The sequence below is a fragment of the Pan troglodytes genome, chromosome 8 (assembly GCF_028858775.2).
Source record: "Pan troglodytes isolate AG18354 chromosome 8, NHGRI_mPanTro3-v2.0_pri, whole genome shotgun sequence".
Lineage (NCBI taxonomy): Eukaryota > Metazoa > Chordata > Mammalia > Primates > Hominidae > Pan > Pan troglodytes.
The window spans coordinates 28,467,585-28,479,967 of NC_072406.2; the positions used below are offsets into that span (position 1 = coordinate 28,467,585).

At 45.5% G+C, this 12,383-nt stretch overlaps 1 protein-coding gene across 2 annotated transcripts in view; it reads right to left on the minus strand.

The window, feature by feature from the left end:
- The window catches only part of FAM171A1 (family with sequence similarity 171 member A1), a 162,795-nt gene that overhangs the window by 93,045 nt on the left and 57,367 nt on the right, over positions 1–12,383 (minus strand). The window lies entirely within an intron of this gene.

Consider the following 12,383-nt stretch of genomic DNA (forward strand, 5'->3'; position numbering starts at 1 on the left):
GATGGAGTTTCCCATGTTGGTCACGCTGGTCTCAAACTCCTGACCTCAAGTGATACGCCTGCCTCAGCCTCCTTCCAAAGTGCTGGGATTACAGGCATGAGCCACAGCACCCGGCCAAGTAACTATCTTCGCCATAGCTGCCCATCCTCTACTGGTCTGTTGGCCTCACCACACCTGAATAATAATAAAACTTATAATTTAAAATAGTAGATGACTCGAGGTTTTCCTGGTGAAGATATGCCATGAAGAGAGTACTGGTGCAGAACTAGTTTTATTTATACTTGCTGCAAGGAAGATCTTTGTAAAAGTTTAGGCTGCATGAATAAACAGTAAATTCTAGATCACAGAAAATATTAATCTGGAGAGAGGAAATGTCTGGTTAGGTAAGCACAATAAAAGACTCAGTATCAGACCTGATGAACCTCTCACGTCACCTTCCCGACTCTATAATGTCTATAAAAGAACTGAATGGAGGGCTGGGTGCCATGGCTCATGCCTATAATCCCAGTAACTCAGGAGGCTGAGGTGGGAGAATTGCTTGAGGCCAGGAGTTCAAGACCAGCCTGGGTGAGACCCATCTTTACATAAAATTAAAAGCTTAGCCTGGTGTGGTATGCATGCCTGTAGTCCCAGTTACTCAGGGGGCTAAGGTGGGAAAATGGCTTGAGGCCAGGAGTTTGAGGCTGCAGTGAGAAGTGATCATACCACTGTACTCCAGCCTGGGTGACACAGTGAGATCTGGCTAAAAAAAAAAAAAAAAAAAAGGATCAGAAGAGTGAATGAAAAATTTCAGACTTTGGACAGCAAAAAAATCACTGAAGATTTTTGAGCAGGGAAGTGGTTAACTGTACATCCAATATGCAAATTGGACTGCCACAGAAGGACACTGTGGGGTGAACCCATGGTGAAAGTCCAGCCCTAAAATCGGAGAAAGGCTTGCTGGTGCCTATGTGCCTGTGCACGAACACGGGCACAGACATAGGAGGAAGACTAACGCCAAACTTCAGATCCTCTCTCAACACAGGCGAGGAGGGTGGCCTGGACAGAGCTCTTAGTGGAACTGCTCTCAAAATATCATCAGAACGGGGTCTGACAGCATGGATAAGATCATGCAAAGGAATCGCACAAATAGAGCATGATCCATGGATAACATGATAAATGTATCACGGGCATGGGTCTCGTGTGCAACTTGACCGTATGTTTCCTGCTGGGGCAAGCCCCTATCTTCACATTCAGATGTGCATTTACCTGAATAATGTGATTGAGAAGATTTTAAGTTACAGATTTCAATTCAGGTGTTTCACTGAGGCTATGACAGGTAAACTGTTTGGGGTTCTTCTTTGAAAAAGTCAAATTAAAATATTTAAATTGTGCAGAGGAAAAATGCTTACATCATTGTCATCAATATCAATGTGATTTATTTAACCCTTTTAGGATTAGCCATTCTTTTTTTTTTGAGAGACAGTCTTGCTCTGTCACCCAGGCTGTAGTGCAGTGGCACAATCTTGACTCACTGCCACCTCTGCCTCCTGGGTTCAAGCGATTCTCCTGCCTCAGTCTCTCGAGTAGCTGGGACTACAGGCATGCCCCACCATGCCTGGCTAATTTTGTGTATTTTTAGTACAGACGGGGTTTCACCATGTTGGCCAGGCTGGTCTCAAACTCCTGACCTCAGGTGATCCACCCACCTCAGCCTCCCAAAGTGCTGGGATTATAGGCGTGAGCCACTGAGCACAGCATAGCCATTCTTTTTCAATGGACTGTCACGACCATCAGATTTAAGGTGAAGAATCTCAAGGATGACCACCCAAAAATACAAATGAGGGCAGTGACTGAAAGCCACATCTTAAGTACAACTATCTGCACCCAGAGAAGCAGCAGTTCCATCCAGAATCCTTTTCTTCTACTCAATTAGGTCCTATCCACCTTCTCACCGGAACTAAGTCCAGCTGACATCCATCATGACTAACACTCCTGCCAGACCAAGCCTCCTAGAGCACGGCTTTCCATCACGCCATGTGCCCTTCAAAAACACTCAGTGATTCCGGAGACACGGAACACTCTCCAGAGCTTTCGGTCACTGCAGTTCACAGGCGCGGATATCCACTTAGATCCAGGGTACTGTGGAAAGGCTCTCTGTCGGGTGACCTTATTTCCTGCTTCTATGTGCTGACCCAGGAGCATGAGGATGACACCATCAGCCCACCCGCAAGAGGGCACATACCTTGATTTGTTTTTCAGAAAGTTGGAATCTGCACAAACCCTGCAAATTCCCATTTGCTTGCAGGGTGCAAATGCATGTCATATACACAGGCCATATGGGGGCTGAATCTGCAACCCTGACACGACACAGATGAGATTCTAACAGGCTGAGCTAACAGGCCATACACAGGATCAAATAGTGAAGATTCCATCTTAAAGTAGAAAGCGACTTGAGGCCGGGTGCAGTGGCTCATGCCTGTAATCACTGCATTTTGGAAGGTTGAGGTGGGTGGATCACCTGAGGTCAGGAGTTCGAGACCAGCCTGGCCAACATGGTGAACCATCGTCTCTACTAAAAACACAACAAATTAGCCAGGCATGGTGGCAGGCTTCTGTAATCCCAACTACTCAGGAGGCTGAGGCAGGAGAATCGCTTGTATTCGGGAGGCAGAGGTTGCAGTGAGCTGAGATTGCACCACTGCACTCCAGCCTGGGCAACAAGAGTGAAACTCCGTTTCAAAAAAAAAAAAAAAAAAATGCGACTTGAAGAAGATCTCAAAACAGTTCTACCACCACAAAACCATGGGTATATTCTTCCAATACTGTGATGTTTCCTTCCTAATCAACCAACCAATAAGTCTTATTTAGGAGCACAGAGGCAATGTGGGGGAATTAATACCTTTTTTTTTTTTTGAGACAGCATTTTGTTCTGTTGCCCAGGCTGCAGTGCAGTGGCTACAGCTCACTGCAGCCTCGAATCCTTGGGCTCAAGCGATCCTCCTACCTCAGCCTCCCAAGTAACTGGGACCAAAGGCACATGCCACCATACTGGGCTCATTTTTTATTTTTTAATTTTTTTGTAGAGATGAGGTCTAGCTATGTTGCCCATGCTGGTCTTAACCTCCTGGCCTCAAGTAATCCACCTCGGCCTCTCAAAGTGTTGGGATTACAGGCATGAGCTACCAGGCCCAGAAAAATTTTACTTTCATTAGGAAGTGTTAAACAATGTTTTCACTCTCATGCTGTCCACATTAACATTTATCTTTCAAAATCAGTGGTTGTCAGGCACACAATCCAACTGCAACACATTATACTCTACTTGCAAGTATACAATCAGAGTACATAGGATTTACTTAGGAAGGGCATATACTCTCATGTCAGAAAGCAAAGCAAAATTGCTACCTCATTGTGAAAATTAATAAATGCTAGGGGGAGGTTATAAAAGGAAATCTTGTAAATAGACAAACATCTGCTAACACTGAGTTTTCAAAAGCAGAAAGTTTTTAAAGATACCGAACAGCTTGGACATCTTATCTTGACAAACTCTATTTTATTTCTATTATTTTTTGAGACGGCGTCTTGCTCCGTTGCCCAGGCTGGAGTGCAGTGGCACGATTTTGGCTTACTGAAACCTCCGCCTTCCGGATTCAAACAATTCTCCTGCCTCAGCCTCCCGAGTGCAGATTGCGCCATTGCACTCCAGCCTGGGCAACAAGGGCAAAACTCTGTCTCAAAACAAACAAACAAACAAACAAACTAACCCCAAAAAACAAAAAAAAACCATGTCATTCTAGAATGTGCCACATGGGTCCAGCCTTCCAAGAATCAGAATCTGAGGGTTTTCCACTCCAAGCATTAGTGGGTATTTTGTTTGTTTTTACAGCACTGACCATTTTAGTTCCTTTTTAAACCTGAAGGGTTGCAAAGCCACATTAAGGTCATCACAAGCAGTAATCAAGGAGCAGACATCACACCCAACTAATTTTTGCATTTTTAGTAGCGATGGGGTTTCACCATGTTGGCCAGGCTGGTCTCGAACTCCTGACCTCAAGTGATCCACCCGCCTCAGCCTCCCAGTGTGCTGGGATTACAGACGTGAGCCACTGCAGCCGGCTGACAAAGCCTATTTTAATCAGTATTTCCATAAATTGTTATTTTTACAACTTAAAAAAACCAAATATAATCTTAGCATGAACAACTATTCCTTATTGCAAACCTGGTCCTACTTTGTATTTTGAATATTCAGCTTTCTTGCTCATTTCTTACTATGTAATCTGTAAGCAATAAATTAATGGATGTACATAACACAAACATGAACTTAAATGTAATACAAATTAGGAACAAGCAGAAACCAAATTTAACTTACTACTATTTTTGAGACAGGGCCTTGTTCTGTTGCCCAGGCTGGAGTGCAGGGGCACGATCATGGCTCACGCAGCCTCGGCCTCCCAGGCTCAGGCGATTCTCCCACCTCAGCCTCCCGAGTAGCTGGGACTATAGGCACATACCACCATGTCTGGTTGTTATTTTTATTTTTCGTAGAGATGGGGTCTCACTATGTTGCCCAGGCTGGTCTTGAACTCCTGGTCTCACGCAATCCTCCCGCCTTGGCGTCCCAGTGTTGGGATTACAAGCGTAAGCCACTGTGCCTGGGCAAGTTTATCTTATTTTTCTAATGCACATATTTACTGAAATAACCAATGAGCTGAACATTGGCTCACAACTCATGATTTAAAAGCTATGTAAAGCAAACCACAGCATTCAAAGTCTTGGCTGACAATTGCCCACATTTAAAATGAAATACTCAATAGCATGTGAACTTGAATCTACAAACAAAACAAAGTATTTGGAGGGGAAGAAGCTAATCCCACCTAACTTCTAAAGACTTTCCTCAGGACTTGCAGGAAATCTGCATTTTCTATGCCTTCTTTTCTCCAATGTGAAAAACAAATGAATTAAAATTGCAGGTAATATTTACCTGTGCTGCTAATATTTAAACACAGCAAACTTTCAGTGATCATTAAATTATTTTTGCTTAGTGACTGGGTAAATGTTCAGTTAGGAGGAAAGAACACAAAAGGTATGTTTAATTTCTAACCTCTAATCTCTAACGTTTGTAGTCTCTGGTATTTGTCGTTGAGCAACAAATACAAGTTGTCTTTGGGTGTAGGACGCACTAGCCTAAAACTAAAAAAGTTGGGCTTAAGAATCCGATGATACTTGATAGTCAAATTTTCTTTCTGGCCTTCAAAAACCAAATATATAAAAGAATGGCCAGTTTCCAGTTTCTGTTGCGATGCCTGTGTGGGGGCAGGTGCAGACTGGGGGAAAGTGTTTGGTGAGCAGGAATTTGGTGGGTAAGAGGAACGAAAAATTTTTTAAAATCCCCAAACAACATCTTTTTTATGTATGGGATAATCTAGTTTCCAATAAATCATCACACGGTTTCTCTTATTTGATCTTAATGTTGTGACACAGGTTAGAGCAGGTAATACCCTTGGGTTGTTGTAAAGGAAAGGGTGACCTAAGAAGGTTAAACATGCCCTACAAATGGCAGAGCTGACATGCAAACTGGTCTGGTCTTGTGACCCACTGCCTTGAATGCAGAGCACCGTGACCAGCCTGGCCCCTCTCCCACAGCCTAACCTGTTCTGCAACCCAATACCAAATGTTCTCTCCAACTGACCCGTCTTTAAAACGAAAACTCCTTCTAGTATAAAGACCCGTTGGGGCTGGGCATGGTGGCTCACACTTGTAATCTCAGCACTTTGCGAGGCCGAGGCAGGAGGATCACTTGAGGTCTGGAGTTCGAGACCAGCCTGGCCAACATGGTGAAACCCCGTCTACTACAAATACAAAAAAATTAGCCAGGCGTGGTGGCGCGTGCCTGTAGTCCCAGCTACTCGGGGGTTGAGGCAGGAGAACCGTTTGAACCAGGAAGGCGGAAGTCGCAGTGCACGACAGAGCGAGACTCTGTCTTAAAAAAAAAAAAAAAAAGACCCATTGGGTTTAAGCCTGAAGCCTCCAGAGGGTCTCCTTCCCTTTCCATCTCTCTGTACCTGGAAGGCAGCTCTGTGGCAGGATGGACCCCAAGCACGTGGGTCTTGGAGCAGGACTGGGAAGACAAAGCCCTCCAGGAGGGGCTGAGTCCAGGCCAGCATGAGATACAGGGGACCTAGGGCTGCTGGAAGGATGGGCTGCTGGGGCGTACCTCTGTTCCAAGCCTTATCCCTGCTCTTCATGTAGTTACAGCCTGATAGGCCCACCCACAGGCTGCTGCCCCCCCGTTCCTCAAACAATACACATTTACAGTTGTTGCCTTTAAAAAGAAAAAACAGGCCACTTATTTTACACTCAGGGTCTAAGCATTTCTGTTTGCAGAGACTGGGCAGGCTTCTGTATCTTTATAAGCACATGCTTTCTGCAGCATGGGTATATTCTCAATGCATTTGTTGCAGGATTGTCTATTTTTGCATTTGACATTTCAATGAATTAGAGGGGAGGAAGAAGATTGGAGAAAAAAATTAAGCCTATATTCCCTTTTAGTTATTTTTGACCCACTTGCTGCAAAAATAGGGAATGGCACTGGAAGGCTCCACTCTGTAGGAAGTAACCTTCGCCTTCCCTGGGTAAATGCTTTTGTTTCCTCCTTCAAACAGATTGCATTGCTCTGCTGGCATTAAAAATGAGAAATAAATTTAGCTTCATCTCCATATATCCTGGGATTCCCCTTAAATAAGCTCTAAAGCATTCTTCTGGGTGGCTTAGTATGAAATGCAGTCCCTGGTTTCTTCCTGCCCCACAGCCCCCTAGTAAGCCGCCCCACCCCACCTGGGAGGCACAGAGTAGGAGGTGATTGCTCTCAAGATAAAGAAGGCGGCATCATGTTTTCCCCCTGGAAGAACAGAAGCACCTGAGGTCCAGGAGAGTATAGGAGAATTCTCCACTGCCTAGCCTTTTCTGTGCATGTGACAGGGTATTTTCTCTCATTCACAGTCAATATGGCTTTGATAACAGCTCCAAGAAAAATGATGCCTAGACAGTGCTAGTCCAAGGTGCCCGTGAAACTGAAGGCCTCATCCTACATGTGAATGTTCCTCACGTACATTATGTGATTATTTACTGTTACAGTGAGGTATGTGAGATCAGCCCCATTTTTAAAGACAAGGAAACCGACTCGGAGAAGGTGAGTGACCTGCCCAGGGCACACAGCTGCCACCCAGTAGAGCTGAGATTCAAGCGTGCATCTTCTAAATCTCGTGCACTTCCTATTATACCAAAGCTGCCTCCCATTCAAGTTCCAGGCATGGCCTTTTGAATCTGACCAGATCGGGTCATCGAAAGAGAGGATCAAAAGCCCCCTGCTTATAAAAGTGAGCTTGAAAGAAGAATAGGAAAGAAAATATGCTTCAAGTTCTAAACAAAGCAGCAAGGTTAGAAATGGAGAGATGCTCACTCCAACTGTCACTCTAAGTCTAAAGCCCTGTTGCTTACTCGCTGCTGAACTCCAAAAGGAGTCTGCTGCTATGGTGGGGAGCTTTCGAATATTTTTTAAGCCTCTGAACCCTTTAAAGATAAAATGCTATGCTGACACTAAGTAAAATTAGAGCTTGCTCTGGTTAGAGCCAGTGGGGCAACACGGGGGGTATGCACGAGTCTCGGGGGGCTCCACCTTCTCAGGGACCCTCTCCTGTCCCTCCATACCCCCAGGGTTGTGCAGCTCAGATTGTGGCTCACAGAGGTGCCCGGCTGCAAACTGAACTGTTTGTTACTCTTTTTAAAAATCTGTCACCGGAATGTAAATCAACTACTGGACTGAGTTCAGCACTGTGTTTTTTTGTTTTTTTTTTGTTTTTTTTTTGAGACGATATTTTGCTCTTGTTGCCCAGGCTGGAGTGCAGTGGTGCAATCTCGGCTCACTGCAAAGTCCACCTCCCAGGTCTAAGTGATTCTCCTGCCTCAGCCTCCTGAGTAGCTGGGATTACAGGCCCACCACCACGCCCGGTTAATTTTTGTATTTTTAGTAGAGATGGGTTTCACAATGTTGGCCTGGCTAGTCTCGAACTCCTGACCTCAGGTGATCCACCCTCCTCGGCCTCCCAAAGTGCTGGGATTACAGGGGTGAGCCACCGTGCCCGGCCTTGCACTTTTTTATTCTCTACTTTTGAGCGAGATGTTCTTGATGAAGCAAGCAGACCCCTGATTTCCATTCTGGCCTGGGCTCTGCATCTCCCTGTGTGCCAGGAACAAAGCACTGACCCAGAAACCAGCTCCAGAGACACGTAGAGTCCCAGGGCACTGGATGGGAGCACGGTTCCTCCTCCGTGGAAACACACTGGGAATTCCTACTCTGACCCACTGCTTTGCAGCAGTAAACCTGCTGTTCCAGGACCCAGCAGCCTCAGGAGGAAAAACTCCAGCACTGGTGGCTGAAATGCTTTCAGGGTTTGCCACTCACTTCCCAGCCCTGGGCAGCCAGCCCATTCCATGCCTGTATGGTTCTGCATATTAGAAAATCCTTTCTTTCCTTGACCTAAAATTTTCCCTCTTGGAACTTCTCTGTCCTCGTGGTCTTAACTCTGGCACCAAGGGTCCAAGATTAACACTTAATCTTCCTCCTAAAGAACCAGCCTAGAAAGAAATTGAAGATGAAAATATATAAACCGTGGACTGCCTTTAAAGAGATACTGTAACAAGTCAGCTTTCTTACAATAAAGGAACTGATCACTTAGAAAATGCAGGAGAGTTCTGAGTACTGGTAGGTTTGTAACTCGTGAGTTTTTGCAGATTTCCAAGTCTTTCATAAGAAATCACATCCAAACGCCAAGGAAAATGAAGGTGCATACATAAACATCCGGAGGGTGAAGGAAAACAGCTTCCCACGGTGAATAATGCCATTCACGGTTCACATTGTCATCCTTAATTTGGAAGAAATAAAATATGTTTAATGGTTTAAAGTTTGCAAGAGTCTGCTTTAAGGTTTGCAAGAGTGTGTGATCGGAGAAAAGCAAGCCTCCACCTTCCCCAACCGAGGGTTGATCTGTTTCCTGCCAGGACAGAAGAGAACTTTGTGTGAATCCACACGCTCTGTACAAGGCAGAATCACTCCCCACTTCCTCGATCTGCATAGTGCAAGGCAACGACGGGATCTGGCCTCTCCTCCTGTTATCTTTCCTGAAGCCTTTTCTGTGTCACTGGCAGATATTTCCTGTTGACACTGTGCCTCCCCAATCAGTTTCCACTGCCAGAACCCCATAATGTGAAGCGTGACACGCCAAGCGTCTGGTCATGCGGTATCTGGTAGGATAAACCGTCACCCTACTACTGGGAAAGGATTTCAAAACAGGAGGCACGTCGTGTGTTACTATAACAAAGGGCTGAATGCACATCACCATCACCACTGAGATCTTAACATTCCTAGCAAAAAAGAAAAAAAAAGAAAGAAATCTCCATGTGGCATGTTTTAGAGCTCTTATTTAAGTGGACTGACCAAATATCCAATTCTCAAACACAGTAGACCCCAGGCACTTGCAGAGTTTAACTTTGGCTGTTTTATCTATTTCTATGTCTTTTTGAGGCTGGCCATACGGGGAAGACTGTCATTTGCGTAGGGTGTGAATCAAGCCTATTGTATAAGGAACATGGGTTACCGGGTCCATCTGGCCAACTGTCCAATACCCCTGGGTTGACCTAAAATTGGGACCGAGGTGTTCTCGTTGAAGCAATCAGACCTGATTTCCATTTTGGCCTGGGCTCTGCATTTCCCTGTGTGACAGGAACAAATAATGGGATGATGCAGTTTTCTGCATCCTATTATTTCGGGGGAAAGAGTTCAAGGGCCCCAGCACTCTTCTGCTTTGCTGGTGCAGATCAAGGCATTTCATCCCAACTCCAAAGACGCCAACCACGAAGTGGCACACGTTCCTGGCGTGCCCAGGTGGGAAGTTGGGGAGTATCCGCTGCCACATTCCTGTCACTTCTCATGAGCCCAGGAACAACTTCCAAACCAGCACCCCTGCCACCTTGGCCTGGCCTGCGGCCGCAGGGAGGAGGCTGGTTGGCGCTGTCTGGGCCCTGTCTCTCCGGTTCCTCCGGGATGGGTGGCTGAGTTTCAGCTGAGCCTAGCCTTTCCTCATATCAGAATGGTACAATCTCAGACTCCAGTTTGGAATTCGAGAAGAGGTCACCCTCAGGCCTTTTTATTATTTTTTAAAACCAACCTCGTTGAGGTATAATTTAGATATAATAAAGTCCATCCATTTTAATGAAGTGTACAGTTTAATGAAGTTGGACACACGTATACACCTGTGTAATTCCTACCACAATGAGGACAGACAGACAACATTTCCGCCTGTCCTTGGATCCATCTAATATACGAAGGCAGAGTGGTTCCACTCTGGAGCCAAGCTGCTCTGTCATGTCCTGGCTGTGATGGGCGCAAGCTATCTCATCTTCCTTTGCCTCGGTTTCTCCCATCTGCAAAATGGGTCAAGTATTAACATCGAAAACACCGTACTTTGAGTGTTAGTTGTGTGGTTTGATATGTGTAGAACATTCACATCTGTGCAGGCCCGTGGCTAGCCTTTCGCGGTGTGGGCTCTGTTATCATCACTATTATTATGAGAACTGGCTAAGCTTCCTTCTCAATGACAATGTCTCTACTGCAGAGGGTGCCTGTGACAGCACCCTGGAGAAATCACCTTTTAATACCACATTATCCCCTTATTCTAACAGACTTAGCACTTGTATCTGGGCAAATATTTGTTCACAAAGGTCTCAGCAAATCTCTTCAACCCAAAGAATTGACTGTATTCTCACTAATCGAGATCACAGAGACCTTGATAATGCTAGAAAGCCATCGCCTTACCTCCCTGGGATTCATCTGGTGTCCCCCAACTCCCTAGTCTCAAGCTCAGGCCTTAAGAAGCTCTGATGTCCTTTTTATTGGAGACAAGGAGGGGCTGGAGAGGTGTTTGATTTTTACCTCTTTCCCCTTGCCCTCGCCCCCTGACTATCAATATAAGGTAGAAAATACAGAAAAAATATGAAGAAACAGAAAGAAAAATATAATCCCACATACACAACCCCAGCTCCCAGAAGCCACTAAACCTAACATCTTAGTATATTTCCCCCAGGTGTGTTTTTTTTTGCAATTTTTCTTTACATAGCAGGAAGGTTATGTTACATGTACATTTTTACAGTTTTAACTTCACTTTAGCACGTAATTATTTTCCCTTGTCACTAAACCTCACGTTACAGATAACTTACCCTTTCATCTTACAGATAGGTCATATAATTATTCCCTATTTTGAACTCACAGGTTGTTTCCAGGTTTTCATTACTCTAAGTTTACAACAAGCACCCTTGTGCACGATGGTTTATCTTATTTGAATGGCTGGGATTTCTGGGTTTGCTGAGCAGCTGTATTTTCTGTTTAGAGTGTCAGGCTGCCTCTGGAATGCTTGAGAAGCACCAGGGGTGGTGCCCCAGGAGGGCAGCGCGTGGCCTCCTTCCCTCACCGGGCCATTCACACTGCGTGTGTTTGTTCTGGGGCATCCCGCATGGTAAAGGCAACAACTGTCAGGTGACGGGCTTCGTGGGACCCTGCTCGTAGGAGAGCATTCCTCGGGGTAAGTCCATGTGTCTGGCTACCCTGGTTCTAAGAAACCATTCCAGTCTGCAGACTCCAGACCTTCCAAGATGCTGACTTAGTGATGATAGAATGGACAGGACACCTCCAACCAATAACTTTTGTGCTTGCCTTTCAATAAGCAGGAAAGCCCAGGTGGAATCCCAGAAAGCAGCTGTTTCTGATCTCAAAGGTGAGATGCCAGGTTCTTTACCTGACTGGCAGAAATCCAAACGTTGGATAATTTACCGTGTTGGCATAACTATGGCAAAACAGGCATTCAACTTTCACTCCCAGTAGGAATACAAGTGTGAATGGCCCCTCCGCGGGGATATCTGGCAACAACCATCACCAAAGTCTCCAACGCACATGCGCTTTGACAAGCAGTTTTACTTTAAAAGATTTATTCCACAGACAGACTCGTGCATTCTCCAGCACAATGTAAAAGAGAAGACAGTTCTGCCCATCTGCAGCCCCATAGTGGGTCCGGGTGATGCAAGGACTGAAGAGTTCACCAGCACTGGAGCTGCCCCTGCTCTGTCTAGTAGGAGAGCTTCCCAGACAGATCTCCTCTGGGAGAAAAAAAAAAAATCACAAGGTGGCAACAGTTGTATAGGAAAAAAATATAGGCCTTTCCCAGTCACGGAAACAGGACACAGGGAGGGGCCGCCAGACAAAGAAAAGAGATGCAGAAAGAAAGGCGTATGTTGGGAGCGGGATGTGCAGACACTGAGGAAAGGCAGGGCCAGGAAGTCATGACGGGAGAGAAGCA